The following is a 17690-nucleotide window of genomic DNA, read 5'->3' on the forward strand; positions in this document are numbered from 1 at the left end:
TTGCCAACTAATGTTTAGTGAATAAATAGTGCTTACCAACTAAACCAAAGAATTTTCTTCAAAACTTTTCCACGAAACCCCCTACAATTCGCTGCTGGTTAGGTTAGATCTGAAGGTGTAAACTTTTTCCCAGATAAATGGCAGAAATTAAAAAAATGGCAAAAAAATTTCAGGTAATTGTTAAAGTAAACCAGCTAGCCTTAACAGCACAGTAAATACATATTTTTGGGGTGATCTGTAGTGTAGATTAAGAAATGAATTATTAGTGTCACTAATAAAATGCTAACCTAATAATATTAAATAAATAATAGAACATAGAAAGGAAATAACTGACGGATGTGAGAAAAGGTTATTAAAGGTTAAATATCCGGTAACTCTTCCCTCCGTCTGTGAGAGGTCATTAAAAATGGTGGCAGCAAACAAAACGACTTGAAATTGAAACGGATACATAATTAATTATAAAATCAACAAACAATGCACACTAATCTCACAATAAAGTAAAAGTTATTTATTTATTTTCGATTAAGCTCGCCAACATCTGTTGTCACCGGCATCCGGAACCTCCTCAGTGCACCCTCCTGAGTAGTGTTCTCTCACAAATAACTGCGTGTCCGTACAGGAAACTGCAGTAACTCCTGCGAAGAGAAAGATTCTATGGGGCAGTTATACTCTCAAATTTTCCACCCAGCAAACTTCCTACTAGTTCTCTAGTTCCCTAACCTCTTGCTGGCCAAGGTATTTGTCTTGGATGCTGGTGCCATTTTACCACAGATACAGACAGTTGATAGATTAGTATAGAGGACCATAATGATTAGTTGTGAAGCTAGAACTGAAGAAACTCCAAGGGTCGGCAGCTGGAATCGAACCTCATGGACAAAGATTATTGTGATGTATACAGGGTGAATCAGTAAGTAATGTCCAAAGGCTTACTGAGTGTAGTACATCTAAAGTGGAGTTCAAGGACGTATTGGCCAACTTCATATTTCCACTGTTCTTGAGTGACGCCACTTTAATTTTTTTTTTTTTTTCTAAAATCATTACTTTTTTGCAATAAAAATGTTATTACTCAGAAAGTTTGAGTCCGAATTCGATTCTGATGACACGGTTAGAAAGACAGATAAATTTTCTAGAAATTGATACCATTTTGAAGCGTAAGTTATTCTCCAAATAGCCTCAATCTTCCTCCGAATGCTGAAAACATAAAAGTAATCGAAATTTTTAAGAAAACGTATTAGGCTCTTAGGTGATCATTATCAGACCTAGGTGCTGGCATTTTTTATAAAAGTTTCCTTGTTTAATGGGCTTTCAAACGGTATATCATTTTCCAGGATTCCTTTTTATCTTCGTACGTGAAATTACTTTTGTTTTACAAGAAAACGTGTTCACGAGCACCCAAGTGTTAGTTTATCAAGGTTGTTTAATTCATTGAATACTCTTTTAGATGGACCAGTAGTCAATTTTAAAGTAGGCTGTCTTAAAATAAGGAAGTGCAATTTGTAACCTTTGACTTCCTTATTTTAAGAAAGCCTATTTTAAAAATGACTACTGGTCCATTCGACTACGGGTTCGAATCCAGCTGTTGGCCCTTAGATTTTCTCTTCTTACAGCTTGTTGCCCGGTGATGGACAACAGTTGTCTGTAACGAGAGAACCCTGTCAGGTGGCCGGCAGTGCACCGAAAAAAGCTCCGAACGCCAATAACCTCAGATGTTGACGTGCCTTAAATATTAAAAAAATCAATAATAATAATTAAAAGCCTCGATTGTAAAAAAAAAAATCAAATATTTTTGTAGAACACATATATTTTTGTAGATAATTTAATTTAATGCCACAAAATTAACTCGGTAAAAAATTCAAAAATTCAATAAGGTGAATGTTAGGGAAGGGATAAAACTAAGGCCTACTTGTTGCTTCTAACCGTGACGTCGCCAACAATTTAGTGGAGTTTCCTAATTGTTTGAATAGTGCAACTAAAACATGTGTATTTATACTTAAAAAGAATAGACATATGATTAGTGCGAAGGACCCTGCAGATAATGAAGTGACAAATATGTGAAAGAAGCTACTCAGTGGAAATGTGGAAACACGCTCAACAGCGCTGACCTTTGGGATGGCCACCGATCGATAGCTCGGGACGCCCACGCAACTCCTCCCTACCTTAGGCTCCTGTACATCTCTGATACAACACCTACATACCTGGGTAGTGTGCTATTTTCTCAAAGAAAAACACCAGCATCTCTATGAATAAATAGAGCATCGCATAATACTGGATACAAGTAAAGTAATCGCCTATTTTTTCAGGCCAGGCTTAACATTCAATTACCACAATTAGGTGTCGTGCACGGGGACGGGAGCTCATACTTTACTGTAAACAATTTTTTTTCTAACAGATAAAAAGTAGCAGTACACGGGATTCGAACTGGTGATCTCTGAACTACTAGACCACTACCTTGTCCACTAGACCAACACTCACCCCTAATAAATCTGGATAATTTCATTATAAAAAGAAATCTGGTGTAAACACTCAAATGTCATTACGGTATTTACCAACTTAAATTTTCTTGTAACTCACCATTTTCGCTGAAAAGTAGTTCACTTTTCCAAAAAAAAAAATTCGTTAGATAAAATAATTTTCCTGTTCTGGCAATTGCCTTCAAATTAGGAATTTTGGATTATGTATTTAATTCTTTTTTTTTTCTTTTTAAGGCGCGTCAACAACTGAGAATAGAGGCGCCCGGAACGTTTTATCAGTATACTGCCGTCCTTTGGACAGTTTTTTTCTCGTTAAAGACCACACTGTCCATCACCAAGCTTTAAGAAGCTCCTAGGAAGAGAAAATCTAGGGGCCAGCAGCTGGATTCGAACCCGGGATCTCTGCGTGGGAATCCAATACGCTAACCGAATAGCTAATCCTTTCCCTACGTTGTTATTAATATTTTTTCCTACAAAAGTAGCCACAAACGTGATTCAAACTGAGGATCTCCCACTTTCAAATCGTAAACACTACATCAAAATCGACCCTAATTCTACTATGTATCAAATCTTGTCAAATAATTGTATTTTTATTTTAAGAAATGGGCGTACATAACTTTAAATTTAAAAAAATAAATAAATAATACAGTTTTGTAAGGATTGTAAAATTTATTACGTATTTTTGAATTTCTTTTCAATACGAATTACGTACTCGAATTTCACCATTCCAATTTACACGGCATTTTCAAGGAACCAATGAACCGTGTAAATCGAGGGTAACCTCCGTAATATTTCATTATTCTGCGATTTATTATTTTTTTCTTTGAAATAATTTGTAAAAATCCCGCACACTAACCATTTATAGTAAATAAAAAGTAGGTACTATTTAATTTTGTAAAAACTCAAATTAAAAAAAAAAAAAATTAAAATCAATATTTACTTGAATGTAAGGGTCAATGAACATCAGAAATTTCCTTTACAAATTATAAAAAATTAGTTATTAAAAATATAAATTATTTTAAAAGTACTCTTTTGTTGAATAAAAACAAACCCTAGGTCACTATAGGGCAATGAACTCCCAAGTCAGCACTAAACAAGGTAGCTAAAGTAAAGTACAAGGTAAAAGGGAACGCTGATCTAACTTTTAGGGTCCCATCTTTGTACCAACCAAACAAATTTTCTCTTAAATTTGTAAAACTGGTAAAATTTGATTGAGTTCCATTCCAAAGATACGTAATTTATTGGGTTGGCAACTAAGTGATTGCGGATTTTAAATAAGAAGGAAAATTCAAAATTTTTGCTTAAAAATATAACTTTATTCAATTAAGCATTTTTCGTTTTTGTTGATGACCTTTTGCCATATTTCAGGCAGTGTCATAATTCCATGTTCAGAAAACTTCTGATTTTTGCCAGCAAAAAACGAATTAATTGTGATTTTACATCATCAGCGCCATTAAAAATTTTATGATCTAAGGAGATCTGCGTGGAACGAAATAAATGGTAATCTGAAGGCGCAAGGTCTGGGCTATATGGTGGATGTGACAACACATCCCAACCTAGTTCCAATAATCTTTGGTGGGTGACCAAAGATGTGTGGGGCTATGCGTTATCATGCTGGAAAACAACTCCCTTACGGTTTGCCAATTCTGGCCGCTTTTCTTGAACTTCATCGCTCAGTTTGGCGAGTTGTTCAACGCGTTGTAGACGCTTGAATTAATCGTTTGGTTTCTTGGTAAAAGTTCAAAGTGCAGAATTCCTTTATAATCTCAACAAACTGACAGTATAATCTTTTTTTGTTGAATCTCAGCTTTTGGTGACGTCTGGGCTGGTTCAATTTGCATCATGCACGACCTTTTCGGATTAACCTTGTTGTAAACTGATCACTTTTCGTCGCTAGTAATCAGTCGTTTCGGAAATGGATCAATTTCGTTGTGTTTCAGAAGCGAATCGCGGACGCTAATGCGTTGCGTCAAATGAATTTCCTTAAGCTGATGAGGGATCCATAAATCGTGTTTCTTGACGTAGCCAAGTGGTTTTAATTTTGTTTTTTTTAATGCATGTACGCGATACATTGAGCTTCTCTGCAATCTCACGAGTTATGCTATGACGATCTGAATCAAAAATAGTCTTGATATGGGTCTCATCAACTTCAACTGGTGAGAAAACTTTCAGTGAAAAGTCACCAGAAAGAAATTAGGCAAAACAATTTTGACACTGCCTTTCTTTCAAGGCTTCATGCTCATATACGGCACATAACGTCCTATGTGCTTGCGATGCGTTCTGGCCTTTTCGGAAACAATATAATAAAATTTGTCTGAAATGCGCGTCTTGTTCTTCCATTTTTAAATTGGATAAAAAGGAAACTAAATGACTTATCGATAATTTTTTTTTTACTAAATTAAAGGCGAAAGTCCTAACAACCAGAAAACAATCCAGCTCAGATGCTTTGATCACGTAAACAAAGCAAAAGAATGTGCTAAAACCATCTATCGACAAAATCCGCAATGACTTAGTTGCCAACCCATTATTATGCTAAATTTGTTTTATTTTTCATAAAGGTTTGGTTCAAAGATTCCATGTTTGTCTGTTGGTATGTTAAAACCAAAACAGTGGACAACCATAACATGGACGCCAACAGCCCCGAAAGGAAATAGCTGCTCTACTTCCTCCAATTAGCGCGACATCCAAAATGTCTGAGAGATAATTGTACGAGGTGGTGGCTATTAAATGATGAGACAATTGCTGTAAAGCATTTTATTTTAAATTTATACATATTTAGTTATTATCACCTTCAATATACACCACTCCCCTATCCCTTCAACGCTCCATGCGAATTTACCATTGTTCGAAACAGTGCTGGAAGTCTTTTACTGTGAGCTCCTGCATGACGCGTGCCGCTTTTTCTTTCACAGCTTCAACGGACTGAAATCGTGTTCCTTTTAATGCAGATTTGACTTTGGGCAACAGATAAAAGTCACATGGGGCCAGGTCAGGCGAATAAGGCGGTTGGCCTAAAACTGGGATGTTGTACTTGGCTAGAAACGTCTTGACAGACAATGCAGTGTGAGCCGGCGCTTTGTCTTGATGGAGAACCCCGTGACTTGTTCTTCCACAAATCGGGTCGTTTTTTTCCTTACTCTTTCACGGAGTTGAGCAAGCACCTCACGGTAGTAATGTTGATTAATTATAATCGATATTTTCATCCGTTTTGGACGTGGAAGGGCGACCTGGGCGGTCATCATCTCCGACGTCTTCTCAGTCATCTTGGAAACGCTTGAACCACTCAAAAACTAGCGCATGTTATAAACATTCATCGCCATAAACTTCTTTTAATAAAAGATAAGTTTCAGTAGCGGTTTTACTCAGTTTCATGTGAAATTTCACGACAATTCGTTGCTCTACTACATGTGTAGTATCATGTTTTCGGCAAAACGAAACTAAAACACCTCTTACACAAACACGTCAGGTTCCGGTCAGACAGAATTCTCTACAAACACGTGAGATGCTGCAATCGAAAGAGAAGGCTTCACGCTGCACAGCTGACAGGTCGTTAGGATTAAGCGCATGCATAGTTCTTCTGTAGCAGCATCAGTCTCGTTATTTAATAGCCACAGCTCGTAGTTTACATGCAATAATGATAGCTCTTATAAAAGTTAGGAAAAAGGTTTTTAAAAATAATTCTTTTAAATATTCTTTACCAAAGGAAAATATAAAATGTTTTTTAGCGAAAAACAACAAACCTTGTGAAAATTATAGGAGAGAATTTCCTTTTTCATGTTTTTCTTTTGGTTGATTAAAATAAAATTGACCTTATAATAAAAAAAAACACAAATTGAACTTTGTTTATCTAAATTTAAATACTATATAAAGAAATGTTTAAAGTTTTATTTTATCAAGTTTTATATTTGGTCGATTATAGAACCTTATTTCTTTTAGTTTTATCTAATAACCATAATTGGGAAAAAATCCATTGTTATTATTAACATTTTATATTAAATTAAACCTTTGTTTTATGAATTTAGTTTAAAAAGGGCGTGCCCTGTGCTGTTGACCTTTTACTGTGTAAAAATTATTTAATTTATGAAGGGCAAAAGGCCATCAAGCTGACGTAATTATTTATACTCTCATTCATTATTTAGTATTTATCTTTAAATTTTCCAAAAAAAAAAGCTGAATTTATTTGTTTCTTGCAAACTTCTCGATTCAAAATCGTCATTGCTGGGTAACTATTCACAATTCAATTTGACAACAGCGCAAGTTCAGTGTTCTACTTTTACTTAACTTCTAAACTAAAAAGAAAAAAAAAAAGATCAATTATTTTATTCAGTAAAATCTTAACAGAAGTTTAATTTAATTTTTATCTCTAAAATGATTTTTTTACCAAAAATGTCTGATATTTCTGACGAGGAATGATATTTCGAAAAGCCTAGGTCTTTCAAATAGAGTTGGTTGCAGTTCATTTGTGCTGCTAATAATTATTAGCGATCAATTCAAAAGTCTTTCATTAACCAGTTAAGCGTGGAATTTAGCTTTAAAAAAAAACTCAGTGTGCGGAATTAAAATCAGACAATGACGTGTATACACGTCGAACGCAGGGCAAAACAACCAAAAGTTTACAATAGTCGTAATAGTAACTGCAAGCGACTTTTTCTGCAATCTCCTGGGGGCTTATAGATTACAGAGCATCACTTCATCTTGCACCACTTCACGTATGCATTGCACATAGTTAACTAGGAGACGCAAGAGCTTTTTACAAGGAAGAAAAAAGCTTTTTGAATTCTGTGCAAAATGAAATCATGCTCGTACTAAGGGTCTGAACCTCTATCTAAGGTAAAAACGGCATTGCACAAAGGTTAAGAGAGTCTATTTGTGTGCCTAATTCCCAATCTCTAATGCGGAGACCAAATATGTACCAACCAATTATCATTTGGCTGATTCCCACCGCAGTTCTATTGGGTAAGATAAAGGAAACATCCCACCAAATAACATTCTCATTGTATATTATTAAAATTTCGAGTTTTTATCGTTAATGGCAATTTTATATTTATTACAACGAGTATACACGTCGAATGCGCCGTAACAGAGATTTGGTTTGACGAGTATACACGTCGAATGCGCCGTAACAGAGATTTGGTTTGACGAGTATACACGTCGAATGCGCCGTAACAGAGATTTGGTTTGACGAGTATACACGTCGAATGCGCCGTAACAGAGATTTGGTTTGACGAGTATACACGTCGAATGCGCCGTAACAGAGATTTGGTTTGACGAGTATACACGTCGAATGCGCCGTAACAGAGATTTGGTTTGACGAGTATACACGTCGAATGCGCCGTAACAGAGATTTGATTTGACGAGTATACACGTCAAACACGCTTAACTGGTATTTTGAATGAAGTATACCATTATCCACAACCAATCTGCAGGAATGAATCATATTATCGCAGAGATTGTAGAAATTATTGCCATTTTTAAAGAAAAGGGGGTCTGCATTAATTTTTTGTGGGTAAGAGGTCATTGTGGTATAAAAGAGAATGAAATTGTTTATAAACTTGCAAAGAAAGCCACCAATAGTGGGGTAATGGCTAATTATAAATTACCTCACACCGATATCAAGTGCATAATTGCAAAAGCAGCACTACAAAAATGGCAGACAGATTACAATAATGGTGATAAAGGGAGATTCTATAAAACTATGGTAGATCAGTTACCTAGACAACCATGGTTTAAGGGAACTGTCACTAATAAATGGGTTGTTACGACAATAAGAAGGCTGAGAGCGAACCACGCGGTGTGCGGATCGTATCTTCACAGGATCAACAAAAGGTCCTCTCCTGTTTGCGTAGATTGCAATGAGGAGCAGGATTTCAAACATGTAATAATGATATGTCCACGTTATGTGGTAGAAAGGAGACGAATGTTTGACGGCATATACAGGTATTTAGATGAACCATTTCGCTACGAAGACATAATATTCTCCACCAACATCTATGCGCTTAAATCTATAGCAGAGCTAGCAATGAAATATGAATGTATTTAAAAGTTATAGCCGATTAGAATGAATGGAAGAAAATGATTAGGGAAGGATTACGTGATTTTAATTTCGGTTAAGCTTAAGGATGGCAGGAATATAGAGTACTGATCCATCCATTAGCTGTAGTTTATGTATATAGTAGAGGGATGAATGTGTGAAGCGACAGTATTTATAAGTAAGAATGGAGAGTGAGTGATGTTCTAGTGATAAGCACCTAGACGATGCTGGCTGTATGGCGGAAGTCAATGCCAAAAAAAAAAAGGCAAAAAAGAAAAGTATACCATTAATTGTCAAAAATTTATTTTAAAAAAAGTTCAAAATCGTAAATTGCAGTTTTAAGAACCAATATATTTCTAAAAGATATTTTAGTAAATTTACAATTTGAGCATTTAAGAGCCCCAATTATCCTAAGTTAAAAATAATTATTTCATTTTCCAGATGGTGATCAACTGGAAACAGAGAGTACACTTCCTTGACCATCTGATTGATTGAGGGCCGTCTCGGTATGTATTTTCTAGTCGTTACCTTGGCCTGATCACTTTGCCTTTATTTCCCCTACCAACGGACATGTTATGGCTCCTCTGCTAGGTCAATAACAAATGAATTTCCCAGCCTATGGATCCTTGACTTTATTTTATTGTTCCTGAGAATCTTTTTTTTTTATTGCCATTTAGAAGAATTGTGCCAATAATTAAAAAAAACAAACATTTACCTTTGAAGGCAAGGTAAAGCAAAATAGGTACTTTTTTAAAGTTTTCCATTGGACGACCATTTTCTTTTAAAGAGTTTTCCTAGACTTATTTTTTTAATATGGCGTCAACTACTAAGATTATATTGCCTTAAATCTGTGTTGTCTGTATTATTTAAAGTAGATCAGTTTGTTAAATCAGGGAACGTAGAGGTTAATAATTTTAATGAAATCAATTATTATCTCAATGTGGTCATCTTACATCGCCCAGGCATCAGTAAAGATGTTGTAAAAGTAGTAGGGGCGAGACCGCATGATTGGTAATTCAGAGGCAGCTCACTACCACCTCTTCGCGATGTTTAGGTCGAAAAGAGGAAGTGGCGCCACGGTGGAAACGTCAACCATAAATAAGAGTAGTAAAGACAAAATAAAAAGGACCATCTTTGACAATAAGTTGAAGATTCTTCTCTAACAATAAGGTTTACCCTGTTCTTTGTTGGGTCTACCAGCAGCCAGCAACAGTACAACCTCTTAAGGCTTCCAGATTGTGGCCATCAAATCACCGCAGTTGTATAAAAAAAAATGTTCATCCTTACTGTATATGTTGAAAATGTGGTTAGGTCCGCAGTACTCGATAATAACGTTTGCTTTTATGCCTCGCAGCAAGCAAGTTTATCGTATCCCTAACCAGTTACGGGCTTTGTCCATAATCAGAACTAAAATCGGTTTGGAGTTGAAATTTCGACTTCACTTACGTTACAGTCTCTCGCTACACTTACTGACTTAGTCTTATTACTGAATATTTCATGTTGTGCACATGGTGTCACAGCTTGTTGTACAAATTAAACTTCCTAACCAGAGAGAAGCAACTATTTAACCAATTGATTGAAACCAAAATTTAATTTTTATTATGATTAAAATTAAAACATTCACTTTTAATTTAATTGGAATTAACTTGCAAAGTGTTACCAGCTTACGGAAAACACTAACAAATTAGGAATAAAACACACCCCCTCTATCCGCATTTAGTAAACAAGTCGATTTAAAAAGATGAAAATGCCTACTTTATAAGTGGCAAGTCAATCCAAGGATGGTTCATAAAGTGAGAATTACTGTAATGTATGCATAAAACTAAAACAGTTGCAAATTAACTGAGTAATGTAATGTGAGATCTTTCTAATACAGGAACGTCCTACAAAACGAGGTTCCACCTGAGTGGAATAGCAAAGGTGAAAAAGAAGTGGCTCTAATTACTTACTTCGCTGACATGGAGATGTGTAGTAGATAGATTAACAAAATAATAAACTAATACATAAATAGGTTACATGTAATGCGGTAAAAAAACAGGTTAAATATGAGTGTAGGATAGTCCTACATATGTCTAGTGAGTCACCAATATTGTTAAATGTGAGTGTAGGATGATCTTATATAGGTCTAGTGAGTGAACAACATGTTTAAATGTTAGTGTAAGATAGTCCTACATAAGTCTAGTGACTCGCAAACGTAGTTAAATATGAGTGTAGCTTGGTCCTGTATGTCTGGTGAGTGACCAACACGTTTAAATGTTAGTGTAAGAGAGCCGTTTAAAAGTCTAGTGAGTCGTCAACATGGTTAAATGTGAGTTTAGAAGCTTCATTTATGTTTACAGAAATTGCCACTAGAGTTCTCTACCGGATGGAATATAAAGTAAGCTTATAGTCTATTTAATGGCGACTTCAAGTCTAAAAAATGCTCATTTCTCTTTAATCAATTTCATGATTAAACAATACAATTTCTGAAGTTTTTTTGTTTCTGTTAACGATAATTGTGTAAAACATGAAGTATTATTCCAAAAGAAATATTATTTATCATATTTTTAAAAGGCTATTTTTTTTTCTTGCTTATTTTGAAAGTTTATCAAATACCTATGGGAGAAATGTTGAAGAAAAATTTTTAAATTACTTATTTTATTGAAATAATTAGGGTTAAAGTATTGGCCAATCACAGCGTAGTGGGGTTGCAGACTGTGGGCGGGTCATGCCCACCTCTAGTGTAATCACGCCCCCTCCAATGAGAACGAGTCATGGCCGGTTCCATGTGTATCAACAATGCCTTTCACTTATTTTTTTAAAACTTTTATTATTTTCTCATCTTTTATTAACTTTTTTTTGTTATTTTAAAGATAATATTAATCTTACGTATAGATATTGAAAAATAATGCTAACAATTTTTTTTTAAATTCTCAGTTTTCAAGAAATTTTGTATTAAGTTCAGATCATTTTCGAATAGTTTCACTTTACTTTCTTGACCTGACTATTTCTTACCATAATTTTCGAATATAATTGAATTTTATTGTAACTTAGAATTGCATAATCAAAAGAAAAAATAGATCAAATTTAATAATTGCGTTGTTAGGATGCGACACATTCCCTTTGAACCAAACTATTAATTAAAGAAAAATTACAAACCAAACTGACATTTAAGGCTTAAGTACGCCATTAGATCAACTTCAAATGAATCCTCCTTGCGGATTCATAGTAAATTACAGCAAAAGCCTATCTTTAAAACTGCACTTTCGGTGTATTGAGTTTCTATTTTCTTGGATGTTTGGTTAGAAATTTAATAATTAAATTACTTGGAAGTAGTAAAACCTTGAAATATCTAAATGGAAGTTTAAGAAACCTTATTCACCCTTCGTAAAATGAGTGAATAAGATGGTCCTAAGTGAGTCACCAACACACGGTTAAATGTGAGTGTAAGGGTGAACCTATCTAGGTTTAGTGAATCGTTTGCTTGTGAAGTCCAAATCTGAAAAAAATTAACTCGAAAAGTTTTTGCTGGAGATACTGAGAAAGGTGGCCTCGCCAAAACGTGGTACAAACCATTAGTTGAAAAGTCTTATAGTAAGCTAGTGATTAAATTAGTTTGATTAACGATTAAATTTGTAATTTATTGTAGTTCACTAATTAATTGTCATATCATTGAAAGTACGATTAATTTTGCCGATTAAATTCTAATTAAAGTTATAAAAAAATTTATGATTAAATTGTATTTTTAACCAGTGTCCATCTCTGTTTGTAACAAATATTTTAATTGAAATCATGGCTTTGTAGAAGCAGAAGCTAGAAAACTAAGAAAGAAAACCATTGGAAAAGTTTTAAAGAAAGATAGAACTAAAAACAAATTCTATTGGTTATATTATTTCTATTGGTTCTATTATTAAATTCTATTGGTTCTACTATTTCTATTGGTTCTATTATTAAATTCTATTGGTACTACTATTTCTATTGGTTCTATTATTAAATTCTATTGGTTCTACTATTTCTATTGGTTCTATTATTAAATTCTATTGGTTCTACTATTTCTATTGGTTCTATATTAAATTCTATTGGTTCTACTATTTCTATTGGTTCTATTATTAAATTCTATTGGTTCTACTATTTCTATTGGTTCTATTATTAAATTCTATTGGTTCTACTATTTCTATTGGTTCTATTATTAAATTCTATTGGTTCTACTATTTCTATTGGTTCTATTATTAAATTCTATTGGTTCTACTATTTCTATTGGTTCTATATTAAATTCTATTGGTTCTACTATTTCTATTGGTTCTATTATTAAATTCTATTGGTTCTACTATTTCTATTGGTTCTATTATTAAATTCTATTGGTTCTACTATTTCTATTGGTTCTATTATTAAATTCTATTGGTTCAATTATTAAATTCTATTGGCCTATTGGTTGACAGATTTGAAGCTTAACTTCTTTAACGTATTTGGTTTCTAGTTACTTGGTAAAGATAAACAAATAAAAACAACAGAAATAATGAATGATGAAACCCCAAGAAGAATGTTTAGCGTTACGATTTGGTTGTTTGTGAACAGAGTAAGTACTGCGTTGAAACACGATGTTACAAGCGCTGCCCTCCACTTATCGACCCAACCAACCCAATCTGAACTTTGACTTTTCATCTAACTCAATGGCACATTTATTATTACGTCACTATTGAGCTTTTACTGCCCTTTCCCTTAATTTAAGTGAGTGGAAATGCTCCATTCATTAAAATTTTCTAAATTGAATTCTTTGATGTCAAAAAAAAAAAATGGTTTTAGAAATTGACCTCTCTCACTCTCAGGAGAGAAAAGGAGCTCAGCTCGAATCTAGTGAGTACACTATTCTCTAGGTTTATAATTCACAAGTATTGTTCATTGTTTTTGGGGAATGATTCATTAATTCCAGTAGGAAGAAAGAATATTGCCCAATTTCAGTCATTATTTTATTTATTCTTTAGTCGAGCTTTTGACCTAGGGTCTAGGTCACCTTCACGGCTTATGTTAATGGCAAATTACAATTTTTTTTTTTTTTTTTTTTTTACATTTTCATTATAACTTTGTATTTTTTCTGTTCTGTCTGCTTATGAACTGTTCATAAGCAGCATAAGTTCATAAGCAGACAGAACAGAAGACCAAAGTTACAATAAAAATGTAAAAAAAAAAAAAAATTGTAACATAAGCCCTAAAGATGACCTAGTCTCTACGTTGAAAGTTCGGCAATAATAAATAAATTAAGATTAAAATGAAGATTTATTTTGTCCGCTTTATGAATGCATGAGAATAAAGTATCTTCCTCAACTATCTATCCCAACCACAATTAGCAGAAAGGAACAACTATTTCATTTACTGTCACTGCAATCGAAATCAACCGTTTAAATATTTACAATTATATCATAAACGTAGTAATGTTGCGCTCATCCATGTGTAATGACTAATATAAATTATAATGTAATGCTAAAATATTTAAGTTACAATTTAATTTAGAAGGTTAATTTTCATTTGTTATGATTATTTTTACATTATGTAATTTATTATTTTCTTTATTTAAGTTATGTATAATTTTTATCTTGTATTATTTGTTTATAAAAGGATTTGTGAATGCAACTCCTTCTGTACACCTTTTTGGTAAAAACAGAATAAAAAAAAAAAAAATTATAACTTACATTTACTGCAAATTCTCTATATTTGAGACCTAGTAAATTCTTACCAACATTACTCTGTAAACATACATTAAATTGAAATGTAACCTTACAAAGAAACCTACTCCAAAAATAATAGAAGAAAAAGTTATAAAAATAGATATGTGTGAATGGAGAAAATTACAGAAGAAACCAAGGAGCTATTTTGGAGAAAGTGAACGATTATTTTGAGTATTCAGAGTACTCCTGGTTGAGGAATTTTATTAAAAATCAATTTTAGCGAAACAATTAAACCCTCCTTTATAGAACTCCGCTATTAACTTTCAGGGCAATGGTAACCTTAATTTTGGATGTAAAGTCCGCTTGAAAAAATATGCATAGGCAGAAATATACTTTGGTCAGAAAGAGAAGCTTCATTCGTTGACATCACTTTTAATTTCCTATAACTTATTGTCAGAGATGGCTCTTTTCTTCTAACTTTACTTGCCTTTTTCTTTATTACTGTTACTGATGGTAGACGCTTCCAACTTAATCAGGATTTTAAAGACATGGAACTAACTGTATATGTTATGGACATACAAACTGCCATCATTTTATGTCCACCTAAAGTTATTCCACTCATTACAGTTTGTAATTTATTTTATAATACATATACAGTTTTTCATAACCCTAAAAAAATCTCTGATGAAGAGCACAAAGAAAAAATAAACGTAGAACATCAATTTCCCAAACACTTCGCAGAAAAAGAAATACTTACTTACATGCATAATACTAAATAGTTTGATGTATGAATTTAAATCTGAAGCGAAAAACTATTTAAAATAAAATGAAATTTCTTAAAAAAAAAAAAAAAAATCTTTGAACAAAGTAACGAATTCAATGAATAATTATTAAAACTTAGAAGAAACCTTATTTTTAGTTCCAAGTTTTGCCACCAGTTTACAGCACCTACAAAGCACTTTATAATGGTGGGTGTTTATAAATAGACTTAACAAGCAAATAGGTGTATTTTTCATTGGTAATTGTTTAAAATTTGCGAGAAAATTCTGAAAAAAAGATCCTTGCAATTATATAAGAACTCTTCAGAACTGAACGTATCATTTTATTAAACTGAATGATCCACTGCAGTTAAAGAGAAGTCGGATAAAAATTTACTATCCATAATCACTTGATCAAATAAAGTATATTGATACTTGTAAAAGTATTCAAGGAAAACAAAAATCTATTAGGGAAAATGAGTACTTAGAAACTAAACTTAGAAAAGTTTAGGTAATTTAGAGTTTTCCGTTTCACATCGCGAAAAACCAAATCTTTCTGCAAGGTTGCTCTTTCTGACACACCATTATCTTCAGACTCCGAATTTTAGGAATTCATTCTCTTCTTACTATTATTCACGTATACCGTTAATTTAGTTTAACAGCAATTTAGAAGTAATCTCAACCACTCCTTCCTCCAAAATCAGTGCTGGATCCAGAGGGAGAGTTTGTCCTAAAAACAGGTTTTACATTTAATCAAATTAATATTGGTTGAAAACGCTTTGCTTTGCGAACATTGCGAATTTTGTGTATTTCTATAGTTAAAATTATTTTTGTACCGAGAGTGACAGTTTTATTAATTTCCACCAGCTTAAAATTATACTGTTAACATAGAATCAATCAAAAATTTTGCAAATAAATTTCTTCTCCTGTTTTTCTTTTAAAATCAGTACCTGCTCAACTATCTTTCCACACGTTCCAAGCATCTCAGTGGAATGTTCTTACACAGACTGCCAATCAGATTGGCCATAAAGCTTTTCTAATTTTATTTTTGTTTTACTTAACTTCTTCGGCCATTTTCTAAGGATGATACTTTTCTTTCCCATATGTTAAGAAGTCATTCCTTGTAAAAACTTTCCTTTGTTCAAAAGCCAAGTCTCACTGGTTAGTAATAAATGAAGTACAAAAATATTGAACACTTTAATAGAATCGGGATATTCTAGATAATAATCAGTTGCAATTATTTTAATATTGCACATCATCGTAATATTATCTATAGCATAAAAAGAAGGTATCAAAAATATTGTTTTAAAAATTAATAATAATTATGTTGAATATTTATGAGAAATAAAGTAATTAATGGAAATTTTAATCTGTAGGGTTGAGATACTAAGTGATTAAAATATACTCTCAGTAAGTATATTTTTCTTTTCTTTTTTACAAAAAATAATAATAGTATATATTTATACGTAATATGAACTAAACCTAAATCACAATTAAATTATTTCATGCAAAACAGAACAAAAACTATTCTATGATATTTGTTTAAAAATTTTATTTTACATATTTTTTTTCAATTAAATAGCAAATAAAAGATTATATTTAATTAAATAATATACGGATAGAGGGTGCAATTGTTTATTTATATTACACAAGTCACATATACATATATATTTATCCAACAGACTTCTTAATTATCAGATTTAAATACAACCAAATGAATAATTTAATTGGAAAAAACGTTTTTTAACAAATGTGTTCAAACATTAAAGTAAAATTAACGCTATATTTAACGTTTGAGGCACTGAAGTAGAAATATTAATCCAAAGAATAGCTTTGTAATGGAGTAATTTAATGAAAATTTTGATTTAAATTACAAAGAGTTGAAATTACATTATTTTCCTCAACCTTAGTATGAAACCAAAGACAATGTTGGGTCTTTCAATAGAAAATTAATTATTTAGGTATCCGCAACCTGTTAAGCACCACTTGAAAAAAAAAAGGTCAATTTATATCTGATGAAGCTTAGAACTCAAAACCAGGACGAGCACACTATGAGACGAAAATATTCTTGCCTGAAGAACACTAATTATTTATAAAAGAGGTTCGTTCAAGAATTATTGGAATGAGAAAAAAAAGAAGTTACTTTTGTCGCCTAAAGCTTGCAGTACCAACAAAATACACATAGTTTTGTAAGCAGGTTGTTAGTGAATAGTGGATCAAATACAAGTTAAGATTTATTATTAGTTGGAAGGTTACAATATAGTAACTTCAGTTTGGTGGCATTATCAAATGAGAAAGATGGGCACTTCAAGTCCTCGAATTGGAGATAGCGGTAACCTTCTGGAATGTCTAGTTGGACCGGGAAGAATTTAATGAGTTTAAGGAGCACATGAAGAGATCAAAATGGCTCCAGTGAGCCTAGTTTTGTTATTGTACATAAGCTGTTAGTTTAATCATCCAGAAATAGAGAAATAGTGAACTGATAAAACCTTTTTTTGAATTTATGCAGTTTAAAGGGTGATAAATATTCTTTAGTCATTTTTGGTTCTGTTTAATGAATCACCATTTAAAACACTGTTAGAAAGTTAAAAAAAAATTAATCAAAATAGATAGTAAATCAGGCGATTGCAAGAATGCAATGTAAAATGTACAAAGTTCACATAATTAAAGTGAAGGTGAGGTCCTCCTGAAGGTTTGGTCTGGTCTAATCTTCCCAAGTACTAAAATTTAATTATATAACCAAAAGGTTCCACCTAAAGCAGACTTCTGTGCTTTCACTATCATACAT

General features: G+C 32.7%; 1 long non-coding RNA gene across 1 annotated transcript in view; it reads left to right on the forward strand.

Moving 5' to 3' along the window:
- LOC141454345 (uncharacterized) overlaps positions 1 to 12433 on the forward strand; it is a 56492-nt gene extending 44059 nt beyond the window's left edge. The window contains exons 3-4 of the long non-coding RNA XR_012458641.1: positions 8944 to 9008; positions 10379 to 12433. This is a non-coding gene — a long non-coding RNA (uncharacterized lncRNA). The remainder of the gene's footprint in view (positions 1 to 8943; positions 9009 to 10378) is intronic.
- Positions 12434 to 17690: the final 5257 nt, after the last annotated feature.

The sequence above is a fragment of the Rhodnius prolixus genome, unplaced genomic scaffold, assembly GCF_049639745.1.
Source record: "Rhodnius prolixus isolate KJV_2025 unplaced genomic scaffold, Rpr scaffold_9, whole genome shotgun sequence".
In the NCBI taxonomy this organism is placed as follows: Eukaryota; Metazoa; Arthropoda; class Insecta; order Hemiptera; family Reduviidae; genus Rhodnius; species Rhodnius prolixus.